This window comes from Orbicella franksi, chromosome 8, assembly GCF_964199315.1.
Source record: "Orbicella franksi chromosome 8, jaOrbFran1.1, whole genome shotgun sequence".
Taxonomy (NCBI): Eukaryota; Metazoa; Cnidaria; class Anthozoa; order Scleractinia; family Merulinidae; genus Orbicella; species Orbicella franksi.
The window spans coordinates 22,161,972-22,174,471 of NC_138152.1; the positions used below are offsets into that span (position 1 = coordinate 22,161,972).

General features: G+C 40.9%; 1 protein-coding gene and 1 pseudogene across 1 annotated transcript in view; one reads left to right on the forward strand and one right to left on the reverse strand.

The window, feature by feature from the left end:
* LOC145494250 (uncharacterized) overlaps window positions 1-12,500 on the reverse strand; it is a 448,804-nt gene that overhangs the window by 175,120 nt on the left and 261,184 nt on the right. The gene's annotated exons all lie outside the window — the stretch shown is intronic.
* On the forward strand, window positions 8,174-9,668 carry LOC145495724 (uncharacterized; annotated as a pseudogene).

Consider the following 12,500-nt stretch of genomic DNA (forward strand, 5'->3'; position numbering starts at 1 on the left):
AATTCAGCATTTTGCTTTGCAATTCGATAACCTGCAACCTTTCCCCGTCCGGCAAAAGCACTAACAGTGTCGCACCCTGTAAATGCATGAAAGCCCGACAGTGATCTGCATACACTTGCACCAACCCTCTCAACCTACTCTCGAGATATCGATGTACTTGACTCTGGTCTGTGAACCACTTTTAATGAATACTGAAGAAGGAATAAAGCTCTTGAAGGCCAAAAGAAGTACCAACACATCAGTGTCTTCTGATACTATGACGACCGAAGCAAACCTCGATTTAGCTGGATGGGCTGCATGTAAGAGGATTCGGGTGTCAGCCTCCTCTTGGGTTGATTCGAGCTCACTGATAGGTTGCATTATTCCAGACGATAATTAGTAACATGTTTCGCCACACGTGACAACCAGAGTCTTTCCAGATAGCTTCTCTGTGTACTTTTCTTTCTTCCACTCGCTGGTTACAAACACTATGAAAGCTTGTTTGTTCTTTGAGCTACACAGGAATCTTCTCCACTGTTTAACCTTGTGTTCGGCTTGAATATTGCGGTATTCGCTTCCTAAACCGTCACCCCTGTTCTCTCTTTCGGCGTTCTTTATGGATTCTTCTCTGTAATCATCGAAGACGACATCAATCCTGTCACTTGTTCCACCTTCGTTTAGAACTCTGCAAAGAAGAGTTTCAGCAACTGCCGCAAATGTCTTCTTATCACCTTTCAAATACTGGACAAGAGCCATCCCATCTATTACACATGCTGAGGGTTGGGGAATGGCATCTGCTGCTTCGACATTTTTATGCAGTTCTTTAGCCAAGGACGCTTTATTCGTCTTACGCATCAAACCATCTGCGGTAGCTAATGACCAAGGGAGTGGTCCGAGAGGATGGGATAACACTTCTCTCATCTGTAAGTCTGTGCTCTCTGCGATGACAATCATTTGAGCAAACAGTCTTCTGTCGGCCTTGATGATCACTTCTTGGTTCTTACCAGTTTTAACTGATACCTCCTTATTCAAGTGAGTAAAAGTCGTCAGCTTAGCTTTCGTGATTGAATCCTGGAACTTGACTTTGGGTGGATTAGACTGAAGTCGCTGCTCTCGGAATGCTTTATAGGCTTCCTCTCCTTTATCTTTAGCTTGTAGCAAGTCGTGCTCTACATCAGGAGTGGCAACTTTTCTTGTGGAAATACAGACGAGGTCTTGAAGGTCAGGGCTGAATGGGTCGAGCCAAGTGTTTTGAAGAATTGACACTATGGATTGAACATCAGCTTCATCTCTTTGTATTCTTGTTGGTTGTAGATCTTTGTGTTGGGAACAAGAACTACTGATGTGCAATATATCTTTGAGTTGCTTCAGGAAGGTGCTCCGGTATTCAGCGACCAGGTAGAATTTGTAGGATTTCACGCGCGAATTTTTAGTTTTGCTTGCCATTTATATATGCAAATTACTACTATTTAAACGCTACGGTTTCCTAGCGCGCCAATCTTTTCAACGTTTTCTCTAGCTTCAAGTTAATATCGTTGCGGAATCTATTCTACCTAGCTTCACCGTCTTCGCTACAGTCAGGAAACATTTGTGAGTCTTTATATTCTGTCCTGTATTTCTCATATCGCTCGGCTCTTCTTCACATGTATTTTTATTTATTTTTCTAGTCGAACCTCGCTCGCTCTATCTTTCAATTCCCAGCGGGCTCCTCGAGTCTCTTCAACAGAGCGTGAGTTCGAAATCTCTAGACGTAGCGTCAACAAGAACTGTAAGCTACAGAATTTGCTTACTGCATTAGGCCTTAGACTGAAACCTTTAGTTCCTCCTGACGTTTGAGTGTCTTTGTTGACAGTCTCCTCGCACGTCTGATCAACAGGTATTCTCCCAGAAGGGTTGTCTTTGCCAATCTGAACAGAAAATCCTCCGGGTCGCAAGTATTCCAGGGTGTCCGGATGCTCTGCTGGTAGATGTGACATTTCATGCAGATATGCTGAAAGGTACCTGGCGTAGTTAAGGTTATCATATGCGAAACACCATGGGACAATTTCACTGATATATGAAAGGTGAAGATCCCAATCTCCCTCCCGAGATCCTCTTAACAGACCAAGTAATATTTCCACCATGTCAACATAAGACATCCAGAACTTCGATAGCTTCCCATCATCATGTCGGAGATAGCTCGTATACAAGCAGAACAGTTGCGATACTTCTTCAAATGAGGGACTCTCCACTGTGTCTTTGAATTCTTGTTCACATGCGTTATCACAGAGCGCTTTCAGTCCTTTTAAAAACGCATCAACAGTAGGCTTCTCCTCTTTATGATGTTCCTCAATCCAAGAGTTAAATCCCATCCATGCTAGCCTGTTAAGAGCTTCATAAGTGAGCTTGTGAAATCGTTCGGCACGATTATATGTGCGGCCTTCTAGAACACCAGCCACAGATCCTTCAGCAATTACTCCAGACTCGACTATTACGTCTCGTAAACCAGCATCTTGGAAATGCTTTCCGATCACTGACAAGAAAGTGCAAATGGTATGGAACACACCCATTCTCAACACAGGGTCATTAAACTGTGCCCTGTGTTTCCACTTTATCTCAGTAGCTTTAGCATAAGCCTGATCAAACACAACAACTATGCTTTGGAGGTTTAAAGTTTCCTTAATCTGTAGGGACTTGATGAGGACTTGGTACACAGCTGACATGTTCGTCGTTGGGCATTGATTGTTGGAAGATAGCCCACGTTATCCTTGGCAACTTCTTGGTTATTACGCACCAAAATATTGAAACCAGTCCAACCAGGAACAGATTGCTTCTGACTTGCATGAATGCGTACTAAAACCCATAGCAAGTTCTTTCTCCATGCACATTCCATGATTTGATTTAACTTCACCTCCACATATCCTCTAGTATGGGGCCCACAGCGCTCGCCGGCAGTATAGATAGGTACAGTTTCACTGTCCACAGACTCGATACTTCTCTTCGATTTCACAATTTCACAATTTCACAAGACAACCATCAAAATGCTGATTGTTTAGTTATGTAGCTACTTGTTATAGCTTTTATTGAGTTTTAAACACATACCGGCTTACAAACGATGAGAATTAATGATTAAGGCAACACGGTGCTGGGCTGTCGAGTCCATGTAGATCTCGAAGGACTGTAAGTTTTTATATAATTTGAGGTTCAAAATATCACTATATCGTCATAAAAATGCTTATTGTTTAGTTATACAGCTAATATTTTGTATATATTGTTGATTTCTAATCAGATGTCTACTTAAAGATTATCGAAATCAGTGAATAAGTCAAACGTACTTACCCGCCGTGAGGGTCGCCATCTTGAATTTCCCCATAATGCATTGCAACATTTGAAATAATCCATAACTTACTATATCATAGCTTTTAAAGAGGTAAATTGAAATTTGGTTCTTAAAAAATGATTTGTGTTCTTTCTTGCTGTATTTATGTGTGAAGACTATTTTTGATCCAGCTTAATATTTTTAATATGACTTTTGAAAACAAGCCTCGTTTTCATGCAAAAGCGAATTTTGGTGATATTTCAGCCAATAAAATATACAACAAAGCTACTCTTTAGGGGTTGCTATCATAACATCTTGTAATCACCCCCAACTTAGCTTCAAATTTGTCACACTCTCAGCTGGTCCCTCTGAGTGGTACATCTGAGAGGGTCTGGCCCATGGACTATAACCTTTGTTATACAGACATGGACCTGTAGATAGTTATGCCTAAAAACCCGTTAATGCAGGATAACGGAAAACAATATAATTTATATAACTTAGCTTCAGAGACGTCTGAAAACCTCTTTCATAACTCATACAGCCGTGGTCAAAACATCATGGGACAGTTATGAAAATTAAAAGAGAAAATGCACTTCGTTAAATAAACTCTGAATCCACCTCTTAAAAACAGGTTGGCAATGTTGTTAAATAAACCATTTCTATTGCTCCCTCCCTTCCCCAAGCAATGTTGAATCTATCGAAAATGACTTGAATGCCTGAAATCAACATTGCCTCGGGGGGGGGGGGGGGAGGGGGAGGGGGAAATTACGTCATTTTTCTGGGTTATTGCCTTTATGTCCCAAGAGTTCTGGCCAGGGTTGTAGCATCCCGCCCCAAATGTGACCATTGCGGGATGACAATATTTTAAGATTGCAAGATAGATCTTACTCCTATCTTTGTTTAAAAAAAATATTCAAAAACATATTGTTTCTACGGGAAGTTATGGACAAAATTGTGTCTTCTTCGCTGATTGCCTTTAATGGAATGTTGACAAGTCATTTGACAATCTGTCAACACATCATTATTATGTTACATACCATCCTTGTTTCGACACGCAATTTCGTCCTGGCCAAACAACGCAACAATATTTTCGAGCTGTTTTCATGTCTGCCAGAAAAAGCGAAAGCGATCGAGCTGCCCTTTTGTACCAAAGGGATCCGTAAAAAGAAAACAATGAAATTTTTTGACAAGGATTGGGCTGACAAACTTGCCGCTAGCGACAGAGGGTCCTGTCATAAGCAGCACGAGTTCGAGGAAGGACAGGATTTGGAGGCGTTATCCTTCTGAGACCAACTTTGACAAACAACGTAATTATTTCCTCGGATTATGCGTCTCGTAGTCCATCGAGTATAGACGTGTACAAGACGGATTTGAATGACGCACTACCAAACATAGTTTGACTAGATACATAATATGTCTGCTGGTGCCTGTATTTATCCTAGTCGAACTAAGTGTCTCCAGTATGAAAACAAGGATCATCGCAAAGGTTGTGAGACACTCAAAAACAAATATATCCCGCACCGGAAGTCGTGCCTGGCAATTGTGCGCGGTAATTTTGTGGATGTATTCGTCAGTGCTGATCATATGGACCCGGAAGCAATTTGTATTGTTTCCTATCCAGTTTATTACCATTCTTACCCAGCTGCTCGCATCTCAGAAAGCATGACTTCCTTAGGATTTTCACTGGAGTCAGTGGTTCTTGCTTTGTTCCCTGCCTTGCGTGTCGGCGTCGCGTCTTATTCTTCGTCGTTTTCTTTTCTTTCCGGTTACCTTTGTCCTCGTTTTTCGTTTGTTTAGGCATTGCTAACGCTGGTTTGGCCTATTCATAATACAATTTACCAGTCAGAGGAATGAAAACTCCGGAAAATGGGATGAAACACTTCCAATTCTACAGTAACAACTTACCTTCGGAGCGAGCGACCCAACAGCGACACCTGGTAGACTGACACCTTGTCTGGTCAGCATTTGAGCGCTATTGTTATGGAGTAAGTTGAGCCGTTGGCTTGAAAACCGCAGGTAATTACTTTCACGCCTGGTTGTTTTAATCTCATTCAACCGGAAGAACTTCTCTGAAACTGTTTCGCTCTTTTTCTCGAAACTATATTTTCAAGAAATTGAGCGCACGTTTTAAGTTCGCGTGAATCGAGTTTACAACCGTTTTAGCTCAAATTTGGCGAGAATATTCCTATATAATGTGGCTCGAAAACCATGTTGGCGTTTTTGGTGTTTCTTGTTCGTTATAGAGTTATAAACAAATGAACGAACAGGAGGGACATTTTTTCGAACCTCGAAGTTAAACCGGGTGTAAAAAACAAACCAGGCAAGATGACAAAATTCGCCGACACGGTTTTTGAGACAAAGGTGTTAAGAACTCGGCGCAATTTTTGTCTCCTCTAGATCACTTCCGACTGCACAGGAACTGAATATTGCAAGCCATGTACTTTTGCAAAACGATCGCTATACTTTCAAGGCATTTACCTTTTTCTTTCAATAAATATGGTATGGTAATTACCATTTCTTAAGCTTTCAGAAAATATATAGCTTGTCAGGTTTTAATTTATCGTCTCGCCTTAAAACGTTGCTAACGCAAAGCGGTCATTTGGGGTGGGATGCTACCTTAAACTTAGCTCTCAAGCTGAGCGTATGTCCACGTTAAATAAAGCATTCATTCATGCAGTCATTCAAACGGTACAAGCCACTATAAAACGGCCTTAGATGGCGGATGTTCGAAACCCCTGGGGCGGGGGTCTCCTATATGAAAAGGTCAGGGATGCTCGTCGTCTCGGGTACAAATCATGGATTCTGGCCTCACTTAGGGTGTTGACGACGAAACGTCACCACATTAACTATTAAAGTATCCTTTAGGTTGCACTTGATTAAAAAAGAAAATGGTCTCATTTAATTTCTGTTTTTAGGTTTGATTTCCGCTGATCTCTCGAGTACGCGAGTCAGGTCTGCAAGCGCGCGCAGGATCCCTTTTTAAACAGTGGCTAGTAGTCGAACCGACTACTCAGTTGATCAACATTGTTGTTCTGGCTACCAAGCCTTTTTCCTACTAAGTGTAATTCTCTTAAGGTATAAGTAAACAAGGACCATGGACATGTTCGTGGACCAGTTCCAAAAAGCGAAAAGAGCGAAGAACAAATACAAACCCATCAATGAGCGAAGAAGCGAAAGTTGGCCTGGGCAGCGTCAGATAAAAGATCGTACTATCTGAAGTGGTCTGAAGATTCTGACTCCGAGTAGGATGAAGCTATAGCTATCCGGTCACGTGGGCATTAAGTCAACAGAAGAGAAAGGTTTTGTATTAAAAATTTGGGAACTTGACAGCAACTGACTGTGATGTTGACGATGACTCTTCTGGTGAGTCCGATACCGACGGGTCGTCCGACTCATTGAATATCATCCTTACACAGTTTCTCTGTCGCGCTTTGGTTTGTTTTGGTTTTTTTATCATTATTATTTCTAGCGTTCGTATCCTTCTTCGTCTTCTCCCCGCTTTGAGCACAATTCCAAACAGGAGTAAACTTTCCAAGCTCTGATTGGCTCAGTTATCTGAGAACACAGTGTTAACGCAGTTTTTGAGCGGAGTTTGCTCGCGAGGCAAGAGATTTCTCTTAGCGCTGTTTTCTAGAATCAATTTTTTCGCCTAAATAAAACACTTTAAAAAGCTATAACTCAAAGGGAATTTGTCAGATTGCCCTAAAATCTAGACGGTAGCTAGTTTAACATATAAACAACAAAAAGATGATTTGTCTGAGAATTGCTTATTTGGAAACCTTTTTCCTTAGAGAGTATTTTTTGCACGATTACTCTACATTTGTTTTATCTATTTCGATTTTCACGCAATTGAATATGGCAAAAGGGAGACACGTTTTTTTAAGGCTTTGGGCCCGGAAACCGAGGAACAAATTAAAGTGGCGAAAAGCAAAATTCGCTTTGACTTGTAGCTTTTAAAAGCTGATTCGGCCGATCGCATTTAGTTTTCGTGAAAAATTCGGCAATTCTTTTATTTCAAAATTTCTGGTATAATTCACGATAGCCAGCTCTATAAGCGTTAATTTGATGAAGAGGTTTAGGTATGTACAGTTTAAACCGGACGCGCTAACTCGTTGGAAACGAGACACTTCTGAAGGTATACGGTAACCTTAATACGTCTCGAGGTTTTTAAATAAGTGACAGATGTCCCTGCTAAACCCTGAATGAACGGCAAATGTTAGAAATTGCAGACAGACGCTGCCAGCCCAAACAACAAAAAGGGAGTTTAAGCAACTACGACAGCAACGTCAGGGACAACATTAATTGATAAGCGACTGTACATTCGACTTAAAAATCTCGCAAGAATTTAGATTCATTCAGTTTATCTATCACTGGTGCCCATGGTACAGTGATAGACAAACATGCAGGTTGCATGGTGCCCAGTTCTTCCGCAGATGTTACTCGCGCGTTTTATAGATATTTTCGTGGAAGATTTGCTTATGTTTTGTTTGCAAGGCGAAGGAAAACTTCCAAGCTGTGGGGATGTTTATGATATTTCAATATCAAAGAAGACAAAGAAACAAGGAGCTTCGGCGCTGGCTATGTTTTAATACCGGTTTTGATAAGTGACAGACGACCCCTACCAAGCGATTAAAAATGAATGAACGACACATGTTCGAAATTGCACACAGACGATCCCCACCCAAACAAGAAAAGGGAGTTTAAGCAACGACGACAGCAACACCAGGGACAATGTCGATTAAAATTAAAACTTTATATTCAACCTACGAATCTTGCAAGAATGTAGATTCATTCAGTTTGTCTATCACTGTCAGATCTATCCCAAACTGAATTTGTAAGACAGCGTCAAAACTAAAAAAAAAAAAAAAAGAAAGAAAAACCAAAAATTGGCCCTCGTAATTTACGTCCGCTAGAATACTCAGAATGTGGTAATTTCACGATTTTGTTTTGTAGAGAATGGCAAAGAATAAACAAAGAATTAGAACGCACGAACACAGCCATTGTACTCGTTGCCATTGCCGTTGTGGTCTGCTTAAACTCCCTAAAACCGAATGAAAGCCAGAGGAATAAACAGTCAAACCAGCACAAAGGAAACGAAAGCCCAGCCACACGAAAAAACGGCTGAGAATGTAAAACTGAAAACATCTGTGCCGTTAAACCTTTTATGCAAATCAAAACGTATAAAAGGACTTTTCATCACATTTCCCGCCTTTTCGTCTCAGGTAGTTTCGAGAAAGTCGCTTGGGCTGTCCATTCATCGCCAACAGGATTTGCTATTTGACACTCGCACACAGTGATATTCATTCTCTTTATGGAGATTTCCTCCTTTTTGTTTGTTTAATTCATTCGGTTTGGTGAAATGCTCATTGGTAAATTTCTTTAAAGTGCCCCTGAGACGAAAATCAATACTTTTCTTTCGCGCATGTTTCCTCATAGAATATCTATTTATGTTAAGTAGTAACTATATTTGCCAAAAAACACGAACATCAAACCTTCTATCCTCAAAATTTTCGGCTCTAAAAGTCGCCTTAAAGGCGTCCGCCATTACGAAAACTCGTTCCAGATGAGCACGCAATTTTCCAGCGGACTCGTTGGTTGTGACGTCAAAGGCTTCACGTTCATTTGCAATCAATCGGTCGCTGTCTTAGCTGCTTTTGTATCGCTGTTGTTGTCTGTTTTGTGGTGTTTTTGTGAAATGGCTTGTGTCTCCAGAGACGAAATTTCGGATCATTCCTTTGAAAGTACTGAGGAACAGTCTTCCGAAGCCTCCGAGGATAGCTTCCATTCAACAATTGATGACTTTTTGCCGTACGATGAAAACTTGAAGCCGATGGCAAACGAACAAGAAGCAGCCGCTTATGTCGAGCAAGTTGCCCGGGAAGAAGAGGAAGAGGAGATTCTTTGGAGCAGGTTTTCCGGGGAAGAGGGGGTAGAAAGTTGGTCTGTATTACTATTTGTTATATTTTTGACGCTGATAGACGGAAATCTTACTCATGTACCGTTCATTTAATTTTATAGAAGAAAGTGCTTACTCGGTGATTTTATGCAGAAATTAATTTGCTCATAACGCTTGGGCTGCACATGGCTGTATATATTCAAGCGGTATAAACGGATCTTTTTCGAACCATCACTCTAAATTTTTCCTGCCTCTGTTTTAGGTGCAAATGTTCAAATTGTTCGCTAGAGTTTGTGGTGAAGCACGAGGAGTGTAGATGCTGCATGGAAGTGATCAGATGTGTTGAAAGGATGGAGGAGTTAGAGAGGGAAGGCGACTGCATTACTTCGCATCCCGGCTTCTCTGATGTTTGTTTGAATCACTGGGTGCTACACACTGCGGGCAAAGGCCTACACGACCATGTTGGCTCAGGGTGACACTGTTGAGCTCGAGTAAGTTCTGTCTCAAACTAATATTAAAAGTTTATTATCTGTAGCGTCAAACCTTCTTATCTAAAATTCACACTGAAGCTGTTAGTTAATCCAGTACTTCCTACACTATCATCGTAACGATTCATATAGTACAGTGGAATCCCGATTTCTCAAACCTTTGATTGAAACTCCCGATAACCTGAGCCAAAAATCGTTTCACATCCCTCGGTCTTTAATCTCTAATTTCTCGCACAATTATTTTCGTTTTCCTGGCCTAATAGGTTCGAGAAATCGGGATTCCACTGTATATACATGTACTTTGTCCTTGAAGATACTACAGTTGGCATTGTTGTGAAATTCGCTCTGCTGTTGATCAAGTAAACATGCATAAAAAAACATGAATAAACATTCATTAACATATTAAAACCTGCATAAATGGTAATACATTAACCATATAATATCAAAGTTTGTGTTGATTTATTCCATTTGCATGTTCCCACTTCCAATTCTTGGCTTCTATTTCCACAGATTCCTCCGGTCTGTTGCCTACAGGCAATTCCTTCGACTTGTGTGGGAGTATGTTGGGGCATCAAATCGTGTTCCACTTCCCTGTTGTGTATACAACAGTATTCGAAAAACATTTCCAACTGAAACTGAGGGCTATCAGGGATATGAGGAAGAGGATTAATTTATAAGAAAATTAACTTTTATTAAGATGGGTAAGAAGGTAGATAGGTGGGTGGGTACTTAGGTAGGCAGGCAGGCAGGCAGGCAGGCAGGCAGGCGGGCGGGCGGGCGGGCAGGCAGGCGGGCAGGCAGGCGGGCAGGCAGGCAGGCAGGCAGGCAGGCAGGCAAGGTACAGATAGGTAAATTGGTAGGAAGGTGGGACATTTATTGACTACACCTTATAACTGATTGGGAGTAAAATAATGCACTGTTGCACTTGTACTGCTGGGTTGGCCCTTTTTGTGTCCTCTCCTTGGATTGCCACACTTTCTGCACATAGGGGTCCTCCTTCTGCCAGCAACTGTGGTCTGTTGTGTCAAAGCTTGAAGCTCTGCACCTGTTTAAAAGGAAAGCACACCCCACTAAGGAACTCATCATGTAATGGAGATTCAGTGCATCCATACATGGTAAAATGGAGCAGTTGCAGCAATACATATGGTTAAGATTACTCACTTAAAACATCTTACTGTTGATGTGTGTTTTTTTTTTTGGAAATTTGGCCAATGAAATGCCTGGTGAACACATCATTCAGACATTAAGGTCAAGTTGCTGCTGAGCACTAAGACCTTTCAATTAGATCATTTGAACAGTTATTTTTAACAAGATAATTTTTTAATACTATTGCATAGTTTTATTATGATGTTATAATTCGGAGGGCCACGGGTTTGTTAGGCCCTTGTTAGCTATTTAGCATCACCCTCGTAAAATAACGATTTCACTTCAAATGTGTTATTCCAACTCAAAGTTTATAACACAGTACGTTCGGGTGATCATGCTTTGGGTGGGAAGAGGGGGATGTTGGAGGTTCTCCTATTTGCATGCTTATTTGCAAAATCAAATTTTCAAATACCAGAACAGGTTGGAGGGCATAAAACTGTTTCCTTTGCTTTTCTTTGTTTGTATTTGTTTTTCGCTGTTTCTTTGTCTTCCTTTTCTAGCAGCATGGTGTGTAGAGCCTCTGGTTCCTCTTCTGCCAGTTCCTTCCTTATACCTTTTAGCACTTTCCTTGGTGTTGTGGTCAATGTTTCATACAGTTCAGCAACATAGTCTGACAAAAACAGAAAATGAGGTAAAAGTGCAATTAAGAGTTTAAAATATCAGATATGGCATTCCCGATGCAATTTATTTTATTTCGGAGTCCTTTGCCATAGTTTTGGACCACTATTACTTCTCGGACTGTCGCCTCTCCCTGTTTGTATTTAGGGTAGGTCACCTTCAGCCTTGGATTTGCATGAGCGTCAACTTTCGTCTCCTTCTTCAGGTTATAGTTAAAGTGGATGGCTGCTAAAATAGTACTACAATTAAAAATAATTAAAAAAAAGGTCATTTATTTTGGATTGCAGGAAATAATACTTTTTTGTATGACGTGTAAAGCATTTCTCTTGTTTTGCAAATATGATAGCCATCATTGGAGCTAGTTAATTTGCCCATAATTTTCCAGGAGTGATAATTAATATATAATCTACATGAGAAAATCAAGTGAAATGTGTAAAAGTAAAGAAAGAAAAGAGTATCTTTTTATAAACTGTGCTGTCTGAGCTGCACTAGCTGTCACTCACCGGCACAACATCCCAAGTAGGAGTAGGCCAGCATCTTCGGGGCAAACTGGTTTACAACAGAGTGGTATCCCTCTAAGCAGCTGGTCTGTGTCACAGGGGATGCTTGCTTGATACCCTTTAATAGCGAGTTCTGAGTAAGGGCTTCAACCAACTTCTCGTAGGCAATGGCCCCTGAGAAAAATAGTATTTTCAGACATTTGGCGAGTATTGACTTCATACATTGTATCTATGCTGAAATGCTACATGAGCCAGAATAGAAAATACAAATACCTTTTGTCAACCAAACACGTGACGCAATAATTAGACCGTGAGCACACTTATTAAAGAGCTGGTTTGGCAAATCTTTGTGTTGGTTTATGATGTGATACAGGAAGGCCTTGAATTTAGCTAGTATCACATCTCCAAGCTTTGGTGTTGTAGAGGTTACTGACCAATAGAAATGCCTCACACAAGTCTGCTTCCACCTTGCAATAACCTCGCAGCCCTTTTCCTTACTTAGCTTTGTTAAGACCTTTTGAATTTCTGGCATGAAAAAGAGAAAAGCATTGTGAAAATCAATGTACAAAGGGAAA